The sequence below is a fragment of the Coenobita brevimanus genome, chromosome 101 (assembly GCF_032717465.1).
Source record: "Coenobita brevimanus isolate Jiangsu-jjx chromosome 101, ASM3271746v2, whole genome shotgun sequence".
Lineage (NCBI taxonomy): Eukaryota > Metazoa > Arthropoda > Malacostraca > Decapoda > Coenobitidae > Coenobita > Coenobita brevimanus.
In genome coordinates this window covers 40,434,654-40,457,148 of record NC_137054.1, presented here as the reverse complement: position 1 = coordinate 40,457,148, position 22,495 = coordinate 40,434,654, and positions in this window count along the sequence as shown.

Sequence of the window (22,495 nt, the reverse complement as noted above, 5' to 3'; positions counted from 1 at the left end):
GGTCCAGCAATAAGCAGCTTGTTTGTTCTAATTTCCATCCCATTCCATTCTTTCTCTGCCTTCTCCATTATCCTTCCTTTCTCTTCCTTCATCTACCCAACACGTTTTCTTTTCTTTGATTCTCTTGTTTTTCCTTCCCCTCTCCTCTATTCCATCTACTCCTCGCCCCCTCTCTCTTCTGTTCCTTTCATTCCTCCCTTTCACCCTTCTTTCCCCCATCACTTCCCACCTCTTCTCTACACTGTAGTCCTCCTCTACCTCCGGTCCTTTCTCCCCTTGCTGTCCTTCACTGTCACTCTTTCTCCTTCCATCCTCGTATCCTTACCCCATCTTACTCTTCCTATTTCTTTCCCCTCCTCGCTACCTGCCTTTCTGTCTTATCTTCCCACTTCTCTACCTTTCCAGTCCTCTTCTCTCTTTGTCCCATATCTCATTCAATCATCCTCTTCACTACTTACTCCTTTCTCCATTTTTCCTCCCATGCCCTTATTCTTACCTCCTCCCTTTTCCTTTCCTCCCTCTCCCTCCTCCTGCCCTTTCTCTTTTCTCCCTCCTCGCTTCCCCTCTCTCCCTTCTCCCCTTCCCATTTCCTATCCCTTCCCACCCACACCCCCTCCCCTTCCCCTTGTCCAGCCATACATCAAGCTAGGCGCCAATCGAAGCCTCCCTTCCCAGTAACTCCACTGTAAATTCCTTCCCCACCAATACCCCCACGCCGTTGTTGCGAGCACACGGAGACAGGCAGACGAGAATACAGGGAAGGATAGGCGAGAAGAAAGAAAGAGGTGGTTGGAAGGAGTAGGGAGGGAGAGAGGGTGGGAAGGACGAAGGGAATAAAAGAGGAATTACAGAAAAAAGGATGGAGAGAGAAGAAAGGATTAGGATAACAAAAAGAAAGAGAAAGGAAAACCTGTAGAAGGAGGTTGTATGAGGGAAGAGAGTAAAATACTATGTAGCAGATTTTATTGGAAAGGGAGCTAACAACATCTTGATTTTCTTCAAACGAAATGTGCAGAACACACACACACACACACACACACACACACACACACACACACATTATCTCTCTCTCTCTCTCTCTCTCTCTCTCTCTCTCTCTCTCTCTCTCTCTCTCTCTCTCTCTCTCTCTCTCTCTCTCTCTCTCTCTCTCTCTCTCTCTCTATTAAATGTCATATTGTGGGGGTTTCAGAAACAGAAGTCACCAGGCTGACTGTTAAACTAAACACAGTAATGGGTGTAGGGTAGCTCGACGGACTGTTGAGTCATTCTTCACTTCGTGGCATGGTAAGGTGGCTCTGGGGCCAGCTCATTCTGTGTTTCCTAGCACGCTCTGTCCAAGCAGATGAGGCCATCACTAATCCCTTGACATAGTGGTGTGGTAGGAGGGAATGTATCTAGTCCAACTCGAAGCCTGGTGATAATGGACAAGATGTACAGTCCACAACTTTTGTGGTAAGAAGGTTCCTTCTTGATCCTAGCTAGCAAAAAATGTCACTACATCTAATATAGTACGATGTTGAGGGGCATCTCTTACCCAACTTAGGGTCCTGTGACGGTTGATGAGGTGAACACAACTGCACTCTTGACGAAGTGGGAGCTCTGCTGGTGCCTAATTCAGTCTGGGACTTCTTAGAAGTGGAGCTCTATTGGCTGCAAATGTATGTGTACATCTGCTTGTATTTGGCATCCAGATGTAGGATCTCTATTTGGCATCCAGATGTAGGATCTCTGTCCAGTTGTCCCATTGTGGCAACACAGCAACAGTCTGGATTGCTGATGAAAGACTGAATATTTAAGGATTCAGAGAATCCTGAGAGGCAGTGCTGGGTAATGCTGGCGAGCTGAGGAACTGGCTCACTCGCCTTCGGACTGCATTGTGTTCTACTACGAGACTAAGCAATCCTTTCGTCATTGGTGCTGGGGCATAATTAAGAGTGGCCCTTATTCTCCCTGCAAGATGTGGCTGGAGTGAAAGACGGTCAAGCGTCGCTTCTCCTTTCGCAGCACATCTTCAGTATACAGTATGCTGGGGTGCTGCCGGGGATGGCGCTTCTGACTTCTGTGACTTCAAGATAGTGACCATTGCTTGAGGATGAGTGCAGGATTGGCTGACAGGTCATCCCCTGCTCTAAAGGTACTTCCTCTCCTGCGACGCTTTCCTCAACAATAGTGAGAATTTCAGCAGAGAGCAAGGACAGTCTATTTTTAGTGGCAGTTTCAGGAGGAGGGCTGCCAAAATGGTCCGGCAATAAGTGGTTGAGGCGATGGCCGTGGGAGCAGGCTAGAGGCCTGACAAATTTTGCTATCCACTGCTCCTATGCTGTCTTTTATTTTCTATTGATCCTGAGCCCGTCAGCTTAGGTCGACGCATTCGTGGCCGCTGCGTTCAGGTGTGGTTGGCTTTTCCTTTTTGAATATTTCTGGTTTGGCCAAGTATGGTCTCTGTGCCTTTCTATTGATCATTTTGGTCCGATACTTTTTCTTTGTCGCAACATTCCTTCTTAGGGCGATGACAGAGATATAACAGATGGAAGGCGGGAGAGAGGAGACCAAGGGGGAGGAAGGAAGATGGGTGGGAGAGAGTAAAGACACAGGGAAGGAAGGAGAGGGGGTGATGGTACGAACCAGTTCAAAGGAATGCAGTCAATTTACAGACTTACTGGTTCCCTCGAGGATGTTCTTTATAGGGTAGGCGATGACCAGGACATCTAATGTGTAAGACTGAGACTCATCAGCCTTACCCTACAGCTTATCATTATAATACGCAAAGTGGGAAATTTCTAGAAATTGGATAAAAAGAACACAGAGGTAAGAAATTATCAAGAATGCCCAGAGAATTCAGCCATATATTCACTGATTTACCATTCAAGATTTCAGAGTTCTCGACTCCAACTTACAGGTTGTCTGCTCGTCACATATACGTGATTTCTTTACCTCTGACAGCAGATATATGTTTTTGCCCACGTAGGTTGGTTTGTCTGCATGTCCGTCTGTCTGTTAGCAGAATTACTCAAAAAGTTATGAATGGATTTTGATGAAAATTTTTGGAGGGGTAGAGTATGGCCCATTGAACAATCGATTAGATTTTGGTAGTGATTCAGAATTTTTTGTTTGATTGTTCACATCATATCTCCAGAAGTTTACAGTGGATTTCGTTGAGATTTTTTGGAAAGGTGGGCCATGGGCCGAGAAAGAACTGAATAAATTTGGAAGCGGATCTGGATCCGGATCCTACCGAACAGTATGTTCAAAAGTTCTTAATGAAATTCATTGAAATTTTATGAAAGGGTGGAACATGCGCCAAGAAAGAATTGATTAAATCTGGGGGCGGATCCGGATCCAAATCCGGCATTGCCGGCGGCAGGCGCTGCCTGAGTGCTTTCTACTAATGACTGCGACTGACACATCCCTTCTTCTGCCATGTTAAAAAGGGTGCAACCTTATTGTACTTAGTTCATAATTCATCCATTTATTTATATCCTTTGTTAATTCTCTTGTCTCTTCAGCCTCCATTCCTCGCTTATTTACACATTCACTGTTATAGCCATACATCACATTCTTTCTCTGCCACCTCTCCTCGTGTGTGTGTGTGTGTGTGTGTGTGTGTGTGTGTGTGTGTGTGTAAATCTCTCTCTCTCTCTCTCTCTCTCTCTCTCTCTCTCTCTCTCTCTCTCTCTATTATATACCACTTCCCGTGTCATAGGACGCACTTTTTTCCCCACAAAAATTACCTTAAAAAACACCCTGCGTTCTAAGACATGGGGCTGCAGCAGCACACGAAGATATATTTATATATACCATCCATCCAGCCATCATCCAATCCTACGTTGCCCCATGAGGAGCGCAGGAGCCCGGGGCTAGGCAAGTTGGTCCTGGCATTTAAGATGGAAGTGACCAGCCTCTTATCCCTGAGTGGCATTACGTGAGCAATAAACCCCAACCATCCCTTGGATATAAACCTTCATCGGCTCAATCCGATTGGAGCACCGTTATTACCCACTAAATCACCAAACGCCAAAATTTGGTTATATGGTTACCACCCAGTGAAGTAAATGGTTTCCTGGTGTACAGGGAACCATTTGGCTTGTCACTCAGTGTAGAGTCACCCGCAGGCAGAAGGAAGAGGAAAGAATAAAGGAAAGAAAGACACAAGAGGGAGTGTAAAGTCACCCGCAGGCAGAAGAAAGAGGGAAGAATGAAGGAAAGAAAGAAGCGGATGGATGGAAAGTTGGATGCAGGAGAGGAAAGGGCAGACATCCGAGAGCAGCACTACATCAAGTGAGTGGATGGTGAACGCCCCCACCTACCACACACAAGACCATAATATATTCAGAATACCACGAAAAAGTATGGTCGTCTCACTCGGCTGTTTGTTAAACTCGGTTTCGTTGTTGTTGTTGTGTGGTTGATAACACAACAGTTGTAACTATGACACTGTTAAGTTTTATTATGTGAATAAAAGATGACTTCTTTTAATATGTGTGCTTTACTTACCATTATCTTGGAATAATTCAGTGGTCAGTGGGTGACGAAAACTCCGATTTTTTGAAATCTACACAGGCCACACAACGAAGTCAGCTGACATGGTAAGCGTGTGTTTAAACATCCTTTTTTTTTTTTTTTATACCTGTATTATAGTTTGCTGTGGCTGTGCTATTATTATACCAGGTAATGAAGTGGACAATAACTAATACATTGGAATAATGACTAAATATGTTCATAGATAATAAGTAGCAAGAGTATGAACGTAGTAAACGTAGTAGTGGATTCGTGAGTCGTCTTTGCTGATGTTCCTTGATTATTTCCTTCCTATTTTTTTTCTGGATATTGCCTTGTCTGTTTGGGAGAGCTTCCAATGTCAAGGGGCGTCCTATGACACGGGAAGTATGGTATATATACAGTATATATATATATATATATATATATATATATATATATATATATATATATCAGCCGTGGCTCAGTTGGTTAGAGCGCTCCGTCCTGACCGAAGGGTCACTGGTAGACATCAGGAAGGGCATCCGGTCATAAAATGCTACACGCTCCAGTCCAAAAGTCCCCTATCCAGGGGCAACGCCTTAGCCTTTCGGGGATACCTGGCGCAAAACCAAATTATTATTTTTCTAATTATTTTATATATATATATATATATATATATATATATATATATATATATATATATATATATATATATATATATATATAAAACCAACCAGACCTACTTTCCCACCCCTAGGTGAGGTGCGGCAGGGTACAAAGCCAGGATAGTAAAAAGCTTGATAGACTGATGTATTATCCGCCAAGCTGAATGAGCCACAGTTCCATTCACTCACCATTCAAGTTCCCATAATTCTGGCTCCACCTGAAAGATTAAGAAACATTCGCATGTAGCTTCAGTATCACCTGTCAGACAGTCAATCCGACCCACTGTCAAGTTAAAAATAGGTGTCAAAATGTGGTCATATACTCCTCCATACAAAATTAATCAATCCAGCAAGATCACTTGTCATTTCCCTGGCGTCGTTAGCTCCTCTCACACACACTCATTTACCACATCCATCCACCATCTTCTAGTTCTACCACGTCTCCTCCCACCTTCAAATTCGCTCAGTTATACCCTTGCCACCATTCTGTTCACACCCATTCTCTCCACATGACCATATCAGCTAACGACACTCCCTTCAGCCCTGGTGTCCACAGTCTTCTTTACTTCACATCATTCACAAAAAGCATTATTCCTTATCCTATCTACTCTTCCGCACTCCAACCACATTTCTTAACAGTCACATCTCCACTGCTCTTACTCTTGACTTTTCATTTTCATGCCACACCATAGTCTCACACCTGTAATTTGGAGAACCTGGAGTAGACACAAAATTTTTATATGCATATTTCTCGCAGCTGCAAAACTCAAGACTTCTGGTTCTTGTCAAGGACTTCATAGCACCAGCCACTTTCCTTCCCTCTGCCACTCTACTTTTCACTTTTTTTTTTTTTTTTTTTTTACTCATTTGCCTCTCTTTTCTCTAACTCCACCCTGGAGCTCAAGCTCTCTCACCAGCCTTTCTCCAGTCATCACAATATCTCACTGGGTATCATCTTCTCTCTCATCAGTCATCACTTTATTCTTATCTACGTTTACCCTCAAGGCACAAAGCACACAGACATTTATAAAACCCTGCATCACTCTACCAAGCTCTTGTCTGATTTTTGCAAGATGCAATTACATCATTTGTATACATCAGGTTTGATATACCAGCGACATCACTCACTCCATTGCTCGTGTTTATACATCCATCATAACACCATCCATATATACATAGTACAACCATAGAGAAATCACACAACCTTGTCTCACGCCAACCCTGATCTTGAACCATTAACTTAGATGCCCACCTACCCTTAAGCACGTTTCAATACCTTCGTAAAAAACTTACCGTCTACATTCGTACACATGCACAACCTTCAACAAAGCTTCTCTGTTTTCCTTGTTGTACGCTTTTTCCTGTTCCATAAATGTCATGAATACTTTATATATTTCTCTCTCTCTCTCTCTCTCTCTCTCTCTCTCTCTCTCTCTCTCTCTCTCTCTCTCTCTCTCTCTCTCTCTCTCTCTCTCTCTCTCTCTCTCTTCATTGCAAATATCTGATCCACACATCCTCCACCACTCCTAAAGCCACCCTGTTCTTCACTTACCAGGTATTCTAATGTATCCCTTGTATTTTCTGTGATAATTCTCCCATATACTTTTCCTACAGCACTCAAGAAACCACACGATTTAATTTGCACTCACTTTGCTCGCCTTTATTCTTGTCCAGAAGTACGAGTATAATCACTATTTTTTCCACTCTGCTGGTTCATTTCTGCATGCATCTCATCAACACCCTCTGCTTTCCCATTCTTCAGCCGCTTCACAGCATTCTTCACTTCTGCCAGTGTTATGTTTGGTGGCACTTCATTTCTTCTCAGTACACCACCCAAACCAATTATGTTTACAGCTACTCTGCGGTCACCATTCTCATTGATCATCCTTTCGATAAATTCTTTCCATATGCCCTCTACTTCATTTCCCCTGTCAATATTCATACACTTTCATCCCTCACACTTTCACGGTTCTTCCCACTTTCACTTCTATATTTTCACACCTCTTTTCAGGACTATTTCGTATTTTCACAGTAATTTTCATTAACACGTCTTCCAAGATCTTTATTTACCTCCTCCTTTTTCCTCTTCACTTGTCTCTTTGCATCCTTCTTACTCTCAGTTTGCTCTCTTCTTTCATTTGAATCCATTCCTGCATCCAATAATTACTTTTTCTTTCCTCTTCTGCTCTTTCAAGTTCCTCATCTCATCAAGCTGTACCTTTCTTCTTATTTGCCAACCTCGCGACACACCACACCGCTTTGGTATTCCTAACCAAACATTCCCTATATCCATTCCACAAGCTGTCCAGATCTATTTGCTTTCAATTCACTGCTTCCAAATCCTTCACTACATTAACTCTGTATTCATCTGCCACTTCTTGTTTCTCAGCTTCTTGAGTTTCAGTCTTTCGCCTACACTCTCTCTCTCTCTCTCTCTCTCTCTCTCTCTCTCTCTCTCTCTCTCTTTATCCGGCTCACTTCTCTCAGTTTAACTTTGCATACCACAGTCATACGATCAGACAGATCGCCACATCGTCCTCGCACTGCCCTGGTATCCACGACACTCCCAAGTATTGTTCTCCCAAGTACCTAATGAGTCAGGCTCCTTTCGAAAGTCTCTGTTCTCTTTATAACAAGTATATTTATATTCATCATTATGCTTAAAACATAAGTTACAAATGCACAAGCTCCTAACCTGACACATACCCTTCATTCTCCCCTGATAATTCATAATGATCCATTACATTACCCACAGGCCCACGGTCAATTCTCCCACTCAGTTCACTTTTGCTCATGGTTTTACTGAAATGCACAATAAGCGTCAGTAAAGGTCTTAATTCTTCTAGAGTTCATAATATAGACAGTGGAGAAATTATTATAACTGCTGTTATGTACATATGACGTCTGAGATGTGGCTAGGGCGAGGCTTCATCTGAAGATTTCTGGTGCGTACCTAATTACTGTTTTGATAATTTCTTCAAAGACTGTTATGTAAAGTAAATATGAAGCGGGACTTTGTGTGGTGTTTGTTGTGCATTCTAGGAAAACAAGGGCGTAGTAAAATAATGTATAATAGTGCAGCCATGGCTGTCGAAGCATTTGCCTACAAGACTGCATGTGGCTAGATCACACGAGTGTGTCCTTATGACTATAACTGTGTATGTCTTGTGACTTGTAAGCGTCAGTTATTTGCAAGAATGCTAACTATGTGCATATTCAGCACAGTATACAGTATAATGTTGCTGCTTTGTTATTTTAAAGGGATAATTATAAGTACAAACACGTGGGTGGGCCAGACTGCATCTAAGTTAGACTAGTTTCAGCAAATATAATCTGAAGTTGTCAGGCATTCAGTATTAAACAGGATTCCAGGTAAAACGAGTCGGGATTAGGCGGGTTATACTGTATATATATGTGTACAGTATGTGTGAAATATACCCAGTACACTGGGTGAGGCTGCTGGAATGTGGGTGGGTGGCTGATTAGTAGGAAACTAGGTCCAAGGGGAACAGGTACATGGAGTGGATAGGTCCATGACGGAAATAGGCCCGTGTGAGAAAATGCGACCACGAGGAAAATATCATATGGAAAATAGGCCTAACATAGGTTTAATAGGTAACAATAGGTCCATGAAGCTAATAGGTCCATGGGAGAAAATAGATTCGTGTGGAGTCTAGGTGTTTTATGGTGGTAAGAAAATAGTCATGAAGGAAAGTAAGTTCATGGAGAAAATAGGTGCAAGGAGAAAATACGTATATGGGCAAAATAGACCCAAGATGAAAAATTGGTCCAAGAGGAAAAACGTTCATGGGAAATAAGTCCAAGGGGGGGGATGAGTCCATGTGGAAAATAAATTTAAGGGGAAAAATGGGTCCACAGGGAAAATGGGTTTATAAAGGAAAATGGGTCCATGAAGAGAAAATGGGTCAATGGGAAATAACTAAATATAAATCGATGGAGAAAATAGGTTGATGGGGAAAACAGATTTATAGAGGAAAATACATCCATGGGAAAAAAATAGGGCCATGTTGATTGTAAGTTCATGAGAAATATGCCCATAGGGAGCAATGCGTCTATACTGAATATATGTCCAAGGGGGAAAATGGGCTCTTAAAAGAAAATAGGTCAAAGATGAGAACACATCAGGCAAATACGAGTTCCATGAGGAAAGTAGTTATATTGAGAAAAATAGACTCATAAGAAAAATATGCCCATGAGTGAAGAAAGATCCATGGGGAAATAAATCCATAAGGGAAAATAGGTCCACTGGTAAATATGTTTCTAAGAGAAAACTAGATCCACTGGGGAAAAAGAGGTTCTTGAGGAAAACAGGTGTGTGGAGGGTTTACACCTTGGGTTGTTGCCTGATATAGGGTTATGTGCTAGTCATCTTATACATCCGCACTTACGAAGCATAAATGTGTTATATTTTGCTCGATCTGTCTGTCTGGCTGTGCTGGCAAATAACTCTTACAGTGTAATTTCAGTTTTTAAATTTGTTCAAGGTGGAGAGAGACAGTTAAGGGGTTGAGTAATTTTTTTTTTTTATAACAGCAGGTTAAAGGTCAAGGTCACATGGCTGGGTCAAAATTTGACCTAGCTAGATCAGCTTTTTTTCTCTCTCTCTCTATTTGGACCTAACTTGGAGGGATGGCTGAAGGCATCGCATTAAATGTGAAGGTGACAGAGTAAGGTCAAAATTCGACTTGAGTCAGTGTATCAGTAAAACAACTTAAACAGTTTTTATCTGATCTGGATCAGTCTTGGTGGAAGGGCTGAATGGCCAAGGGTTTGATCTTCTGGTTTTATAACAAAAGTTCAAAGATTAAGATCACATAACAAGCTCAACTTAAATAATTATCTAATTTAACAACATTCTATAGATGGGTTCACGGTAAAGCAAGGATAAAGGGACTCTATTGTGAGAACAATCAGTCAAATGTCAAGGTCACAGGACAACATAATTTGAGTTTTGATCAGACTTGGACCAAAGTTGGCGGAAGTGTTATGGGTTAGGCAAGAATGAGGCAATGCAATTTTGAGAGAAGTTGGTTACAGATTAAGGTCGCAGGGCAAAGTTAGATGTGCAGCACCAATATTGCACTGACAGAGTGGTTCTTCTTGGCGTAAATAAATTTGCTGCAGGTACCATATATGGAGAGAACCACTGCGCGGTTATATGACCTCACTGTAAGCATAAATCAGAGGAGAAGGGAAGCTCTACCAGAAACCTTCTCCCATCTTCTGCACTGTACTGTAGGAGATAAGAGGACCTCTGCAACACGGGCACTGTTGTAGTCGGTGGTGCACTGGTTTGCATGTCCAGCTCACCCTTGGAAGAACCCAAGTTCGATTCTTGTACTGATCAGGCCTTCAGACAGATTTAATTCCCCTTTAACCCAGTTCACCAATTATGCAACTGGGAACCTGGAAGTAACATCGACTCTTTTTTTTTTTTGTCAGATTTTAGGAGAACATTAAGGACACAAGTCAAGAGTGAGAGCAGTGGAAATGAGTTATTTAAGAGGAGCCTGTGGAGTCACATGGAGAGACAGGCTGACAAATGAGGATATAAAGGAGCGTTGTGGTGTGGATGTGGATGTGATAGGAGGCGTTATGAGGAACACACTGAGGTGGTTTGGCCATGTGGAGAGGATGGAGGGTGAATGACTGACGAAGAGAGTGTATGTGAGTGAGGTGGAGGGGGGAATAGGGAGGGGGAGGCCGAGGATGAGATAGAGGGATGGGGTGGAGAGGTATATGAGAGAGGGGGGTGTGAGTTGGGAGCAGAGCAGTGAAATGGCGGGGGACAGGGCGAGTTGGAGGCGATTTGTTTGTGGCCACCCCAAACGGGATTGAGGCGTCTGGCAATACATAGACAGATAGATTAAGAACTAACAAAACTCAGTGTCTGCCTAAATAATCATTGTTCAGTCGACAGACAATAATGTTTTCGTGGGGGAAGGATCACCAGACCTGTACCCCAGGGCAAGGAGGAAAGGTTTCCAATCCCCTACGCACCCAAAATCCGGTGACGTATTTTTACACCCGTGCTCGCAAAGTGAGAGCATGTGTTATGCTCTGACCCTGTGTGAGTGTGTGTGTGTGTGTGTGTGTGTGTGTGTGTGTGTGTGTGTGTGTGTGTGTGTGTGTGTGTGTGTGTGTGTGTGTGTGTGTCTGTCTGTCTGTCTGTCTGTCTGTCTGTCTGTCTGCCTGTCTGTCTGTCAGTCTATCTGTCTGTGTCTCTGTCTTTCTGTCAGCTGTCTGTTTTTCTGTCCGTTTGTCTGTATCAACAAATTACCTCAAACATATTTTATCCGATTTTAACCAAACTAGGTGAAAGGGCTGAGGATACACAAGAGGCGATTTATTACATTAGTTTTGAGAGCTATACGTCAAAGGTCAAGGCCACAAGTAAAAAGCTTGACCAAACAAAGCCAACTGAAAAGGTCTTTATCAAAATTGGGCAGCCTTTGGGGGAAGGGTTAAGGGTAAGGCAAGAACGAAGGAAGGCAGTTTTGAGAAGAGTCAGTCAGAGGTCAAGATCAAAGTTCGACCTTTGTGTTTGTAAATGAATCTAAGAAAGAAAGAAAAAAAAAAAAAGGAAAGAAAAAGGAACACAGTTTTGCTCTGATTTGGATCAAGCTTAGGGAAAGGGTTGAGGGTCACCCAACGTATTTACCTATTGTTCTCTAGAACAATAGGTTAAAGGTCAAGGTCACATGGCATGGTTAACTTTAATAGTCTTTTTTCTGAAATACCGTTGAATCAAGTTTGTGATAGTGTTCAGGATATGGCAGACATACAGGGGTTCGAACTGGGAAAAAACTGATATTCAAGATGTAGGGAAAGGTCAAAGTTCAAGGACACAGGTCAAAGTCAACTCAGATCGTTATGGTTTCATTTGGAGTCATGGAAGTGTTAAGGGTCAGACAAGAATGAATTATTTCTATTTTGAGAGATGTTATATGAAGGTCAAGGTTACAGGTCAAAGCAAATGTTTGGTCCTAAGACCAATTGGTGGGAACGGGTTTTGCATTATTTGAGTGCCCCATTAATCCTGTGACGTATTTACTAGTTTATTCATGTTACCACCAGACAAAGGAACTTCAGGACAGACCAGTAGTGAAGGAGTTTTGGCTCTTCCAAAGTTCTCCTGAGTCTTTGCAATGGTGAATAAGTCGACTAGTGGTGGGGAAAAAAATCCTCGAGGTAATGGAGTTAAGACGCCCAGATACTACAAGGAAGGAACAAATAGGTAGTTTACTTGTGCATTTTCCTATAACTGTTGTAGACAAATCTCTCTGGCTAATGTGATTCACTCCCAATTGAATTAATTCGTCTGGTGTCAGCTGCAGTTTAATACTAGAGTTGTCCGGATCATAAGGGGGTCAATCTTTTCTGTACCTAAACCGTCTTCCTCCAACCGTCTGTGGGTGGCTGGGATCTCATGAGTTGGCTGATATTTCCTAGATTAGCAAAATCGATAAATGCTCGTAGCTTGAGAAAAACCGTGGCGTGCTTACACAAAGAACGCTAAACCTTTTAAGCTGGATGGATGGCCAGGTGTAGTAGGACTGGATGGTCAAATTTTTAACTACAAACCACAGAGACTCATTCCTGCATAAGAACTCTAACTGCATTTCATGTAACCGTGACACTACCCAAGTTGAGGAAGTGGCCCAGTTCCGTCCTGTGAAAAAAGACTATGATTAGTGCCTAAGCAGCAGCGATTTCAAAAGAAGTACGAACAGGACAGTCGACAAAAACATTTTTCTGAACACTTGACCAGAATTTAGTAAATATGAAACAGGAACTATGTCAGGAGGGAGAGGAATTCGCAACTTAACTCACTTTAAACGCGTTGATATACAGAGAGCAGTTCTACGAAATGTGCGTAGGAAAATTACAGCTGGCACGCTAAGGCGTAAAAGTGTTGGTATTAATAGTAACGTGGGAAACTGCGTTGAAAAGGTTGCTGACCTCTTTTCAATAATAGTGAGATACACACCGTAACTGTTAAACCGATATAAATTTTCACATGTCCGTTTGCCAGTGAGAAACAAGCTAATGTCAATACAAGCTTGGCCCCATTTCTTACGGAGAATCTCGATCTGTGGACGTCATCTCACTGCTCTCACACCAGGAGAAAACTAACAAACATAATATTTTTATATAAGTAATATAACCTTTGCTTACTTTTAAACACCAGCCCAAGCAAACTGAGTCGTGTTATAATTTTCTCTCCCTTCTCATACAGTTCGTGTTGTTATTTATCAAACATCGATCACGGGTGATGAAATGTAGGATGAGTTTCTCTTCTAGTATTTTTTTTCTCTCTTTTTTAAATAACATTCATTTTTCATGATGACGGAAGTTACTATGAATCTTTTATTTTTTGCTCATAACTTGCACGTAAGCCCATTTCTGGCTACATCCTGAGGTGTCAAACCCTCACCCACCTACATCTCCCTAAGGACCTGTTTCTGCATTAACATTTTCCTCATGAGCCTATTCCTCTTCCTACAGTAGACCTAGTTTTCCTGATGGATCTATTTTCTCCATCTGTCTGTTTTTACTTTTGAACAGATTTTTCTATATGAACCTATCTCTTCCCCATGTAACAATTTTTCTCACGACCAATCGTCCCTGTGGACCTATTCTTCCATCGACCTATTTTTCACAAAGGAATTAGTTTTTCCATTGACGTGATTTCCCCTCCATGGACCTTTTTCCCTTATGGACCTATTATTCTCATGGATCTTGTTCCCCATTGACCTATTTTCCACACGGACCTGTTTGCCTCCACCCACCTGTTTTTTCCATGGAGATATTTTCCTCCACGGACCAATTTTCCTCCATGGAACTACTTCCCCATTTACTAGTATTCCTTATAAACATATTTTCCCTCCATGAACCTATTTTCCTCCTTACACCTATTTTCCCAGTGAACTTATTTCCCCCCTTGCATCTATTTTCCACATGGACCTATTTTCCCTAAAGGACCTGGTTTTTACCATGAGGGAACAATCAATTCCCCCACTAACCTATTTTCCCCATTAACCAATTTACCCCATAGACCTATTTTAGCCCTCTGGACATATGTTCCTGCTTGAGCCGATTTCCCCATGGACCTCTGTTTTCCAGATTCTCGTATTTCCTCCATGGACTCATTCACCCATGGACCTATTCCCCGTGGAAATATTTTCTAACAATCCATTCATCCATCCACTCATTCACATGCCACAGCCTCACCCAGTTTAGTCTATCTTAGAAGTAGGACAACTAGGCAGCAAGTTATCACACACACACACACACACACACACACACACACACACACACATTTACTTACCTACATACTTAAAGCTGTCCTTCTGCTACAGAAGACGGCGCCTACCGTACTCTCATTGTCTTTGGTGCCAATGTATGTGACTATGCAGGCCAATCCTGGATTCACAAACTTTGTCACACAGTCGTCATTTCAAGTCCCAATTTGCTGGGAGACCTGTTTTGGTTGTTCATATGTTGTCTACACTCTTCTCTGGCCAGGTTCTGAGCTTCTTCAAGATGAATGTTTGGTATGATATTGCATTTCTTCAGAGTTGTGCTTATATGATCTTTATATCTCTTCTTCTGTCTACTTGGGTTGCGGCATATTGCAGGGAGTTGGCCATACAGAACTTGTTGGGAAGGAGGTGCTAGGAATGCGGAATACTTGTCCGACCCATTTCAGCTGCTTTTTAGCCAGCATAGTTTCTATGCTGATTGACTTTGCTTGCTGGAGACTTTGTGAGTGTGGGACTTTATCCTCCCATGTGAGTCCTAGGAGGCACTGTAAGCATCAGATGTAAAACAATTCAAGCTGTTTAATGTGACACTGGTAAGTAGTCGAGGGTTCAGCACTGTATACATTAAGAAGGTGGAGGGGCATGCAGCCGTATATATTGACACCATCGACTTTAATTCTCAAGTTGGTGTTTTCAAATACTCTAGATCTGAGACGTCCAAAAAAGGCTGAGGGGCTCTTGATTCGTGCAAGGACTTCTGGATCAGTGTTATGTTTATCTGTGAGCACACTTCCAAGGTAGGTAAAATTCTCCACATGTTTTACATTTTCGCCATTTATCTGAAATACAAGAAGCTCTGCTGGCTTGTTTCTCTGAGATATTATTTCTGTTTTATTGACATTTATTGGGATCCAGTTGCATGGCATATGTTGCAAATGATGGTGAGACTGTGTTGTAGGACTTCTGGGGAATAAACAAGGACAGCACAGTCATCAGCATATGGTTGCTCTAAGAAAGAGCCTTTCCTGTCGTTGACTGTGCTTGAAGATGTTTGATATTAAATAAGTAACAATTGAGACGGAACTGGATTTTTATTTTATCATCAGGGTTCGTTTGTTGATAACTTAAAAGGGTGACTTCAATGAGATAGATGATGAAAATGACAGAAGTCAGGACACATCCTTGTTTTATGCACACGTCCACGCTGAAGGGTTCAGATTTGCTCCCACCTGGGGACACACGAGCATTCACGTCGTCATGCAGGCTCTTCAGGATGGTAAGAAATTTATTTGAAACTCCGATTTTTTACGGAACATTCCATAGAAATTCTCTGCTGACAGTGTCAGATGCTTTTGCATGATCAATGAATGCAATTTATATGTCACGGTTCTGCTCATGGCATTTTTCTTGTATCTGTCCAGCAGCAAAGATCATATCACAGGTACCTTGTTCCTTCCGAAATTCACATTGTGTTTCAGAAAGTGTTGACTTATTCAGACGCTTTGTCAGTCTGGATACCATTATCTTGGCTAGTACTTTACTAGCATTTACAAGGAGGGAGATAACCTCTGTCGTTTTCACAGTTTGAGCAGTCCTCAGTCTTCTTGCAGATGGTTACAATAACAGAAGGAAGCCATTCAGATGGAATTCGTTCTTGTTTCCAGATAGCCAGTATGGAAATACGGTACTGGTGGAGTAACTGGCCATCCTCTTTGATTAGTTCAGATGGTATGCCATCAGAGCCAGGGCTTTTGTGATTTTTTAGAGATCGGATGGCTTGAACAGTTTCTGCAAGTGTTGGTGGAATATCGAGATCAGCCACATGGAGAGTATTTGAGATGTTATCAAGATTTTGTGCCCCACCAGCATTCTTCGATTTAGTAAAATATTGGAATGTTGTGCCCATCTGTCTAGGACTGCTTGTTTATCTTTCAGGACCTCTCCTTCGGCTGATTGAATGGAGGTTATGATGTGTTTGGTTGGCCCATAGATGGTTTTTTTGAACGTGTACAACCTATTTGGTCATTAATATTAGCCAGTGTTTGCAGCTCTTTTGCTTGCTCAGTCCACCGTTTGTTCTCCATGTCACGCATTTTTTTCTGGGTTTCACTTCAGAGATTCTATATTTCAGTTTTAAGGGTCAAAGACCTAGGATGAGTCAACCATTTGTTATGTGTTCTATTTTTCAATGCAAGAAAGTCATGTATGCCCTCACCATTTTCATGAAACCGGTTTTTATGATGGTGAGTGGAGAAGCCTAGGGTCTCTTCTGCAGTGCCTTGAACAGTGTCTTAATGTTATGCCACTCCGCATCTAGGTTTGTTGCATTGTTGTTCTGGTCAAGTGGTAGGCATTGAGAGATCTTGTCTGTAACAGTGCTGTGGAAGGTGTTATAATTTGCCACATTCTTTGAAATACAACAGAATAGTAATTTCTTGAAGGATGGTCTATGGTGCATTAATGGGCTCATAACTAGCTGCAGTTTGGGGAGTATAAGCTTATGGTCTGTTGAGCAATTAGCACCTCTCATACCTCAGGTTATAAGAACTCTTAGTTCCTGCTACTGTATAGTGACATAATCAGTTGGGTGCCAATATCTAGATTGTGGATGCATCCATGAGGTCTTGTGTTTATTCTTAAGTTGTAAAATGATGTTGGTGATAACCAGACTCTGTTCCAGACATTAGGAGAGCAGTCTAAGGCCATTGTTGTTCATGTTACTAACACCACGGGAGCCTATAATGCCTTGCCAGAAGTGATTATCTTTTCCTACTCTGGCATTATAATCTGCAGGCAGGATGAGTTTGTCAAAATGTGGTAATGGGAAAATGGCAACATCCAGAGGGGCATAAAAGGAATCATTGACAGTGTCCTCAAAGTCAAACGTTAAAGCATAGGCAGTGATGAGTGTTGCATATTGGCCTTTAGAGGGTAGTACGCACAAGGATGTTAGCCTCTCTGATATACCCACAAGTGATTCTTCGATCTTCTGTGGTAGGTTGCCTCTGACTGCAAAGCCAATACCATGGTTACATTTCACATTGTCTGGGAATCACTTCCAGAAATAGGAATACCCTTCTCCTGCTTCTACTAGGATGCCCTCTCCTGAGAGGTGAGTCTCAGACAAGGCAGCAATGTCAATTTTATATCTTTTCAGTTCGTAGGCAATAAGGGCAGCTCTACGGTGTGGTGGTGTGTCTTGGTCAGTATCAGAGTTTCCATATTCCAGGTAGCAAGAGTCAGGGGGATTCTTTTTGCTTTTTGACAGCAATGTGGAATGTCTTGACACTTTTACCTGCCCAGATGGTGCAAACCAGCAAATTTAAGTTAAATTTTTTAAACCCCTCCCCACCAAGGTAAGCAGTTGAGTGTCCGTTTTTGGCTGCATAGTCGCACCAACCCCCCCCCCCCCCCGTTACCAGTCAAGGTGAACAGATGGCACTTTGATAGCGTAGACTGGAATGGATTTACTGTAGAAGTTATCTTGCAGATATACCATGGTAGTCTTTCTTCTCCAGTGACATCGGTCCTACCCAGTCCCACATCAGTGACTTAATACAAGTTGGTATGGAACTGTTCATACCCAGTCCTCAGTTTAATAAAAGCCTGGACTCCTCAAAGTATTTGATTACAACTGTGCCAGAGCAACGACCCAAAAGTCCTTAGCATACAACTTTTACATTAAATGAAAAATAAAAAAAAGTTTGAATCAGTCAATTTAAAATTTGCTAGAAATCATACAAAAGCAGTAATAAACATCGCTAAACCAAACTTTCTTCACAAGCAAATATTCAGACTATTAAAAAATCCTAATGACAATAGAATATTCTGGTCATCTCTCAGTTCTTCCAGTAATAACTTTAACAAGTCAATGACCATTCCCCAACTACAGTCTTAAGATGGTAACGCTATAAATGACCCGTGTGGAAAAGCGAAAATCCTTGCAACTACGTTTGCCAGAAATTCAGCCTAAGAGTTAGCCATTCAGAACGTCCCTGTACTAGAACTTGACTTTCCTAAAATTGCTCTACTTAAGATACAGACAAGATACGCAATATTTATTCTAGACAATTTTCCAACCAACAAAGCCCCAGGTCCAGATGGAATTTCCCCCTTTGTTTTGAAAAAGTGTTCTCCAGAACTTGCTCGTGTTCTAGCTAAATTATTCAGATTATGCATCTGTACTTCTTCATTCCCTAATTCTTGGAAAAAAGCCAATATCCACCCATTTCCGAAGAAGGGAAGTGCCTCTGACTCCTCTAATTACAGACCGATTTCTACCACATCTTCTCTTGGTAAAGTATATGAGATATAATTAATAAGTACATTGTTAAACATCTTATATCCAACAACTTAATTACAGACAGTATGGTTTTCTCCACGAAAGATCCACCATTGAGATACTCAATCTCCTGACTCATACCATCCATCAGTCAATTGACCAACATGGAGAAACCAGTGCAGTAGCCCTTGATATTTCTAAAGCTTTGACAGAGTGTGGCACTATTCCCTGCTGTCCAAACTCCCTTGCTATAGCCTATCATCTCTTGTTCCACTGATATCCTTATAATTATCTTAGCAACAGAAAGATAGGAGTAGAAGTAGATGATATACTGTACTGTATATTCCATTTTCCACTCAATTAATGGCGGCGTGCCACAAGTATCACTCCTGGCTCCAACCCTATTCCTAATTCTTATTAATGATCTCTTATCTGTCACCCATAACCCCATTCATTCATGTGCAGATGACTCAACACTTCACAGTTCATTCACACTTAAACATCCATATAGAAAGTTTAACATCTCTAACTCAAAACTCGGTACAGCAAAATCCATAAATCAAGACTTATCTAAGATCACTGTTTGCGGACAAAACATTGTCTCATTTAATGCTAGCAAAACCAAATATCTACAATTTACTAACATTCCTATCTCTAAAAGTATTGAAATTCTCGGTGTTTTACTTAACAATGCCCTCAGCTGAATCTCTTATGTTAGATCAAAGGCTACAATGGCTTCGAAGAAACTTCAGTCATTGTATAGTATCCGTAACTTCTTCACTGACGAACATTTAGAGATATTTACCAGAGTCATGTGCACTCTCAGATGGAAAATTGTTCAGACCAAAGCTGTAAGAATTATTAAAAACGCTGGTATTACAAATGAATTACCCTCCCTCCAAGTAAGAAGGAATGTTGCCTCCCTTGTATTATTTTACAAATACTAGTTTGATAAATGCTTACTTGGACGAAATTGGATGCATTGCGCCACCTTTCCATGCTTTCCCTCGTGCTACATTGGCAAATGGCAGCGCTCATGACTGGACTGTTACACTGCCATAATGCAGAACTTCTATCAAAATTCTTTTGTTCCCGAACTGCATCTCTGGAACTCGCTTCTCCAGAACAGTTTCCCCCTAAACTTCAACCTGTGGCTGTTCAAATTCAACTATTACAGATTTTTTATGAATGGAGAACACCTGTAATCTGGTGTAAGGATTATTTCTTTATTCATTTGTTTCTCCTTCCTCTGTTCATTTTCTGTTTAAAAAAAAAATGGATGCTGCTGAAGGGCCACTATGCCAGTGACCACTGGTCCAGTGCCGCCTAAGCGCAGGACTCGAACTAGCAATTTCCAGCCACATCCATGGCCTGTCAACGTCACCCTATCCTGTCGCCATTGATGAATGGATAAAATGGAAGGTGAGTATAGTAACAGGCTTGTGCAATGATTGGATCTGGTGTGATGGTGAGGGTGAGCAGCATTGAGCTCTGTAATAATGAAAGGACTATCTCCGCAGCAAGCGTGTGACTTACAGCCGCCATGTTGAAACACCAGCACTCCTCGTCACCATGGTAATGCAATTGGAACACTGTTCTTAACCTACTGTCTCTGTTTCCCTGCTGCTTCTATTTATGCTGTACATATGTATCATAATACAAATATTCTGCCTAGCTCTACGAATTACGTGATACATTTAACCAAGAGTATGAATAAAACAGCGTCATAGGTTGCTGCAGTGCATAACATACTTTTTTTTTTTTTCGTTTCTTTTCATGACCGCCTTAACCTAACCTAATGACTGTTTAATTGTGACAGTTGAAAAAAACTGAAGTAAATGAAAAAACACCTACTGTATATCCATATGAAAATAATGTACCGTACTTCCCCATCATAAAGTATATAAGCACATTATATACAGTAAAAAATTGTCATTTTTCTATTAGCTGTTAACAGTACTACTTACACATACCTTCATATACATAAACATGCTTCAATAGTTAATTCTTACTGATTTTTAAGTACAGGCAACCTAGCCAGCTGCTTTCTTACTTTAGTACCAATAGCTTCCTCTGTGACAAATTTCTTAATGTGACGTACCCTAATAATACTGTAGTACTGTGTTATTAGTTTCATTTATTTGTGAACATGATTGTCCTCAATGAAAGTGTCAAACATATGCATGTTTAGACAATCAAATATTCTATGAATAGTAATACTATGAGAGATGTTGTGTAACACAGCTGCGTAAATAACTAGCGGCATAGGTTGATGTTTTAAGACTTTTTTCCTTTTGCAAAATATGAAAGAATTTCTCATTTTCGTGACAGATTTTAACTACACTCTCCCTTGCATAAAGGAGGCCTCTCCTATCTCTCTTTTCAATAAAAGTGCTCAAACAACTATAGCCTTTAGATGCTAATACCTGTGCTTCTTGAGGAGGATTTTTTTTTTTCTCAGTCTTTTAATATATCAAAGAATCTTGTATAATTTGCAACGAGATATATTTCTTACCTGTGAAATGTAATGACATCTCTCTTCGATAAATTCCTGTTTCCATTTTAGCATCCGTAAGATGGGCAGTGGGCCATGGCACTATATTTTCCTGATTCATCTGCCGATTTCAAAAGGCGTGGGCGTCAGGCAGGATACTTAAGCATGGCTGCCACTACACCAGCGCTGCCCTGGCGGCGGACACGCAAACCACGCGGCTCTACCCGTGAGAATGCCCCGCCATTTTATAGAGCTCAGCGATGTGTACTCCTTGCCACCACATGACTTGGTCCTTCTAAGTCTATGAATGTGGCATGAAGATTCGCGACGACCATATACTGAGCAGGGTTGCTGGAGTCTGCCGGGAGCTCTGTCTGTCGAGTCCTGCCTTCCGTGGGACTCCTCTCACGGATTTTTCGTTCAAGGTTTATTTCTGTAGCCTTAATCCATTCAAGGGTAATCCACAACGCAATGGACCTGGGAACACTTAGTCTGACCCCTCCATTATGGGTAACCCATTCCTCGTACTGAGCCTGGGGGAGGGGGGGAGCTCCCCCAGTTGGTTCGGCCCAGCAGATTTACGGGGTACGCAAGACTCCCACCACGACAAAGGGGTTCCCGTGGACACACACACACACACACACACACACACACACACACACACACACACAAAGACAGCCAGACAGTCAGCTATACAAAGAAAGCATATTTAATACTAACAGCTCAGTTGGTAGAACGGTGGCTTGCAGTTCTACCGGACCCAGGTTCAAATCCCTCTGGGGCAGGGAACAGTTTAAGGATTTGAATTTAAAAAATGCAAACTTTACTGATCTACCAGAAGACCCGCCGACATGTCGTAAAAATACCCCCCCTGATACCAGTACACCAGTCAGGTATGAGACAGCCCTAGCATCTATTCAGTATGGACGGTGGGTGTTAGTGCCGAAGTGGTGACATGTAGAGGTGTATGGTATGTAGGAGACTACTGGGCCTTGGGAGCAGGCTGTGAAGCCTATGCCCAGAGTCGGACACATTAAAAAAAAAAAAAAAAAAAAAAAAAAAAAAAAAGAGTCTTTAAGGAAGTATACCAGAGAGCGATGGGTAAGGCAAAGAGCGCTAGAAAATGTGTAATATGTGTAGGTATGGTTTGGTTAGATATGGACAGTGATGATCTAGGAATGGATCAATAACAGGGAAAATTAAACGAATATCTAAAACTAATACGAGTACTACCGCTCACAACAATGGCGGGATTAAAACAAGTTCTATCGAGCTTAATTAAAAACAC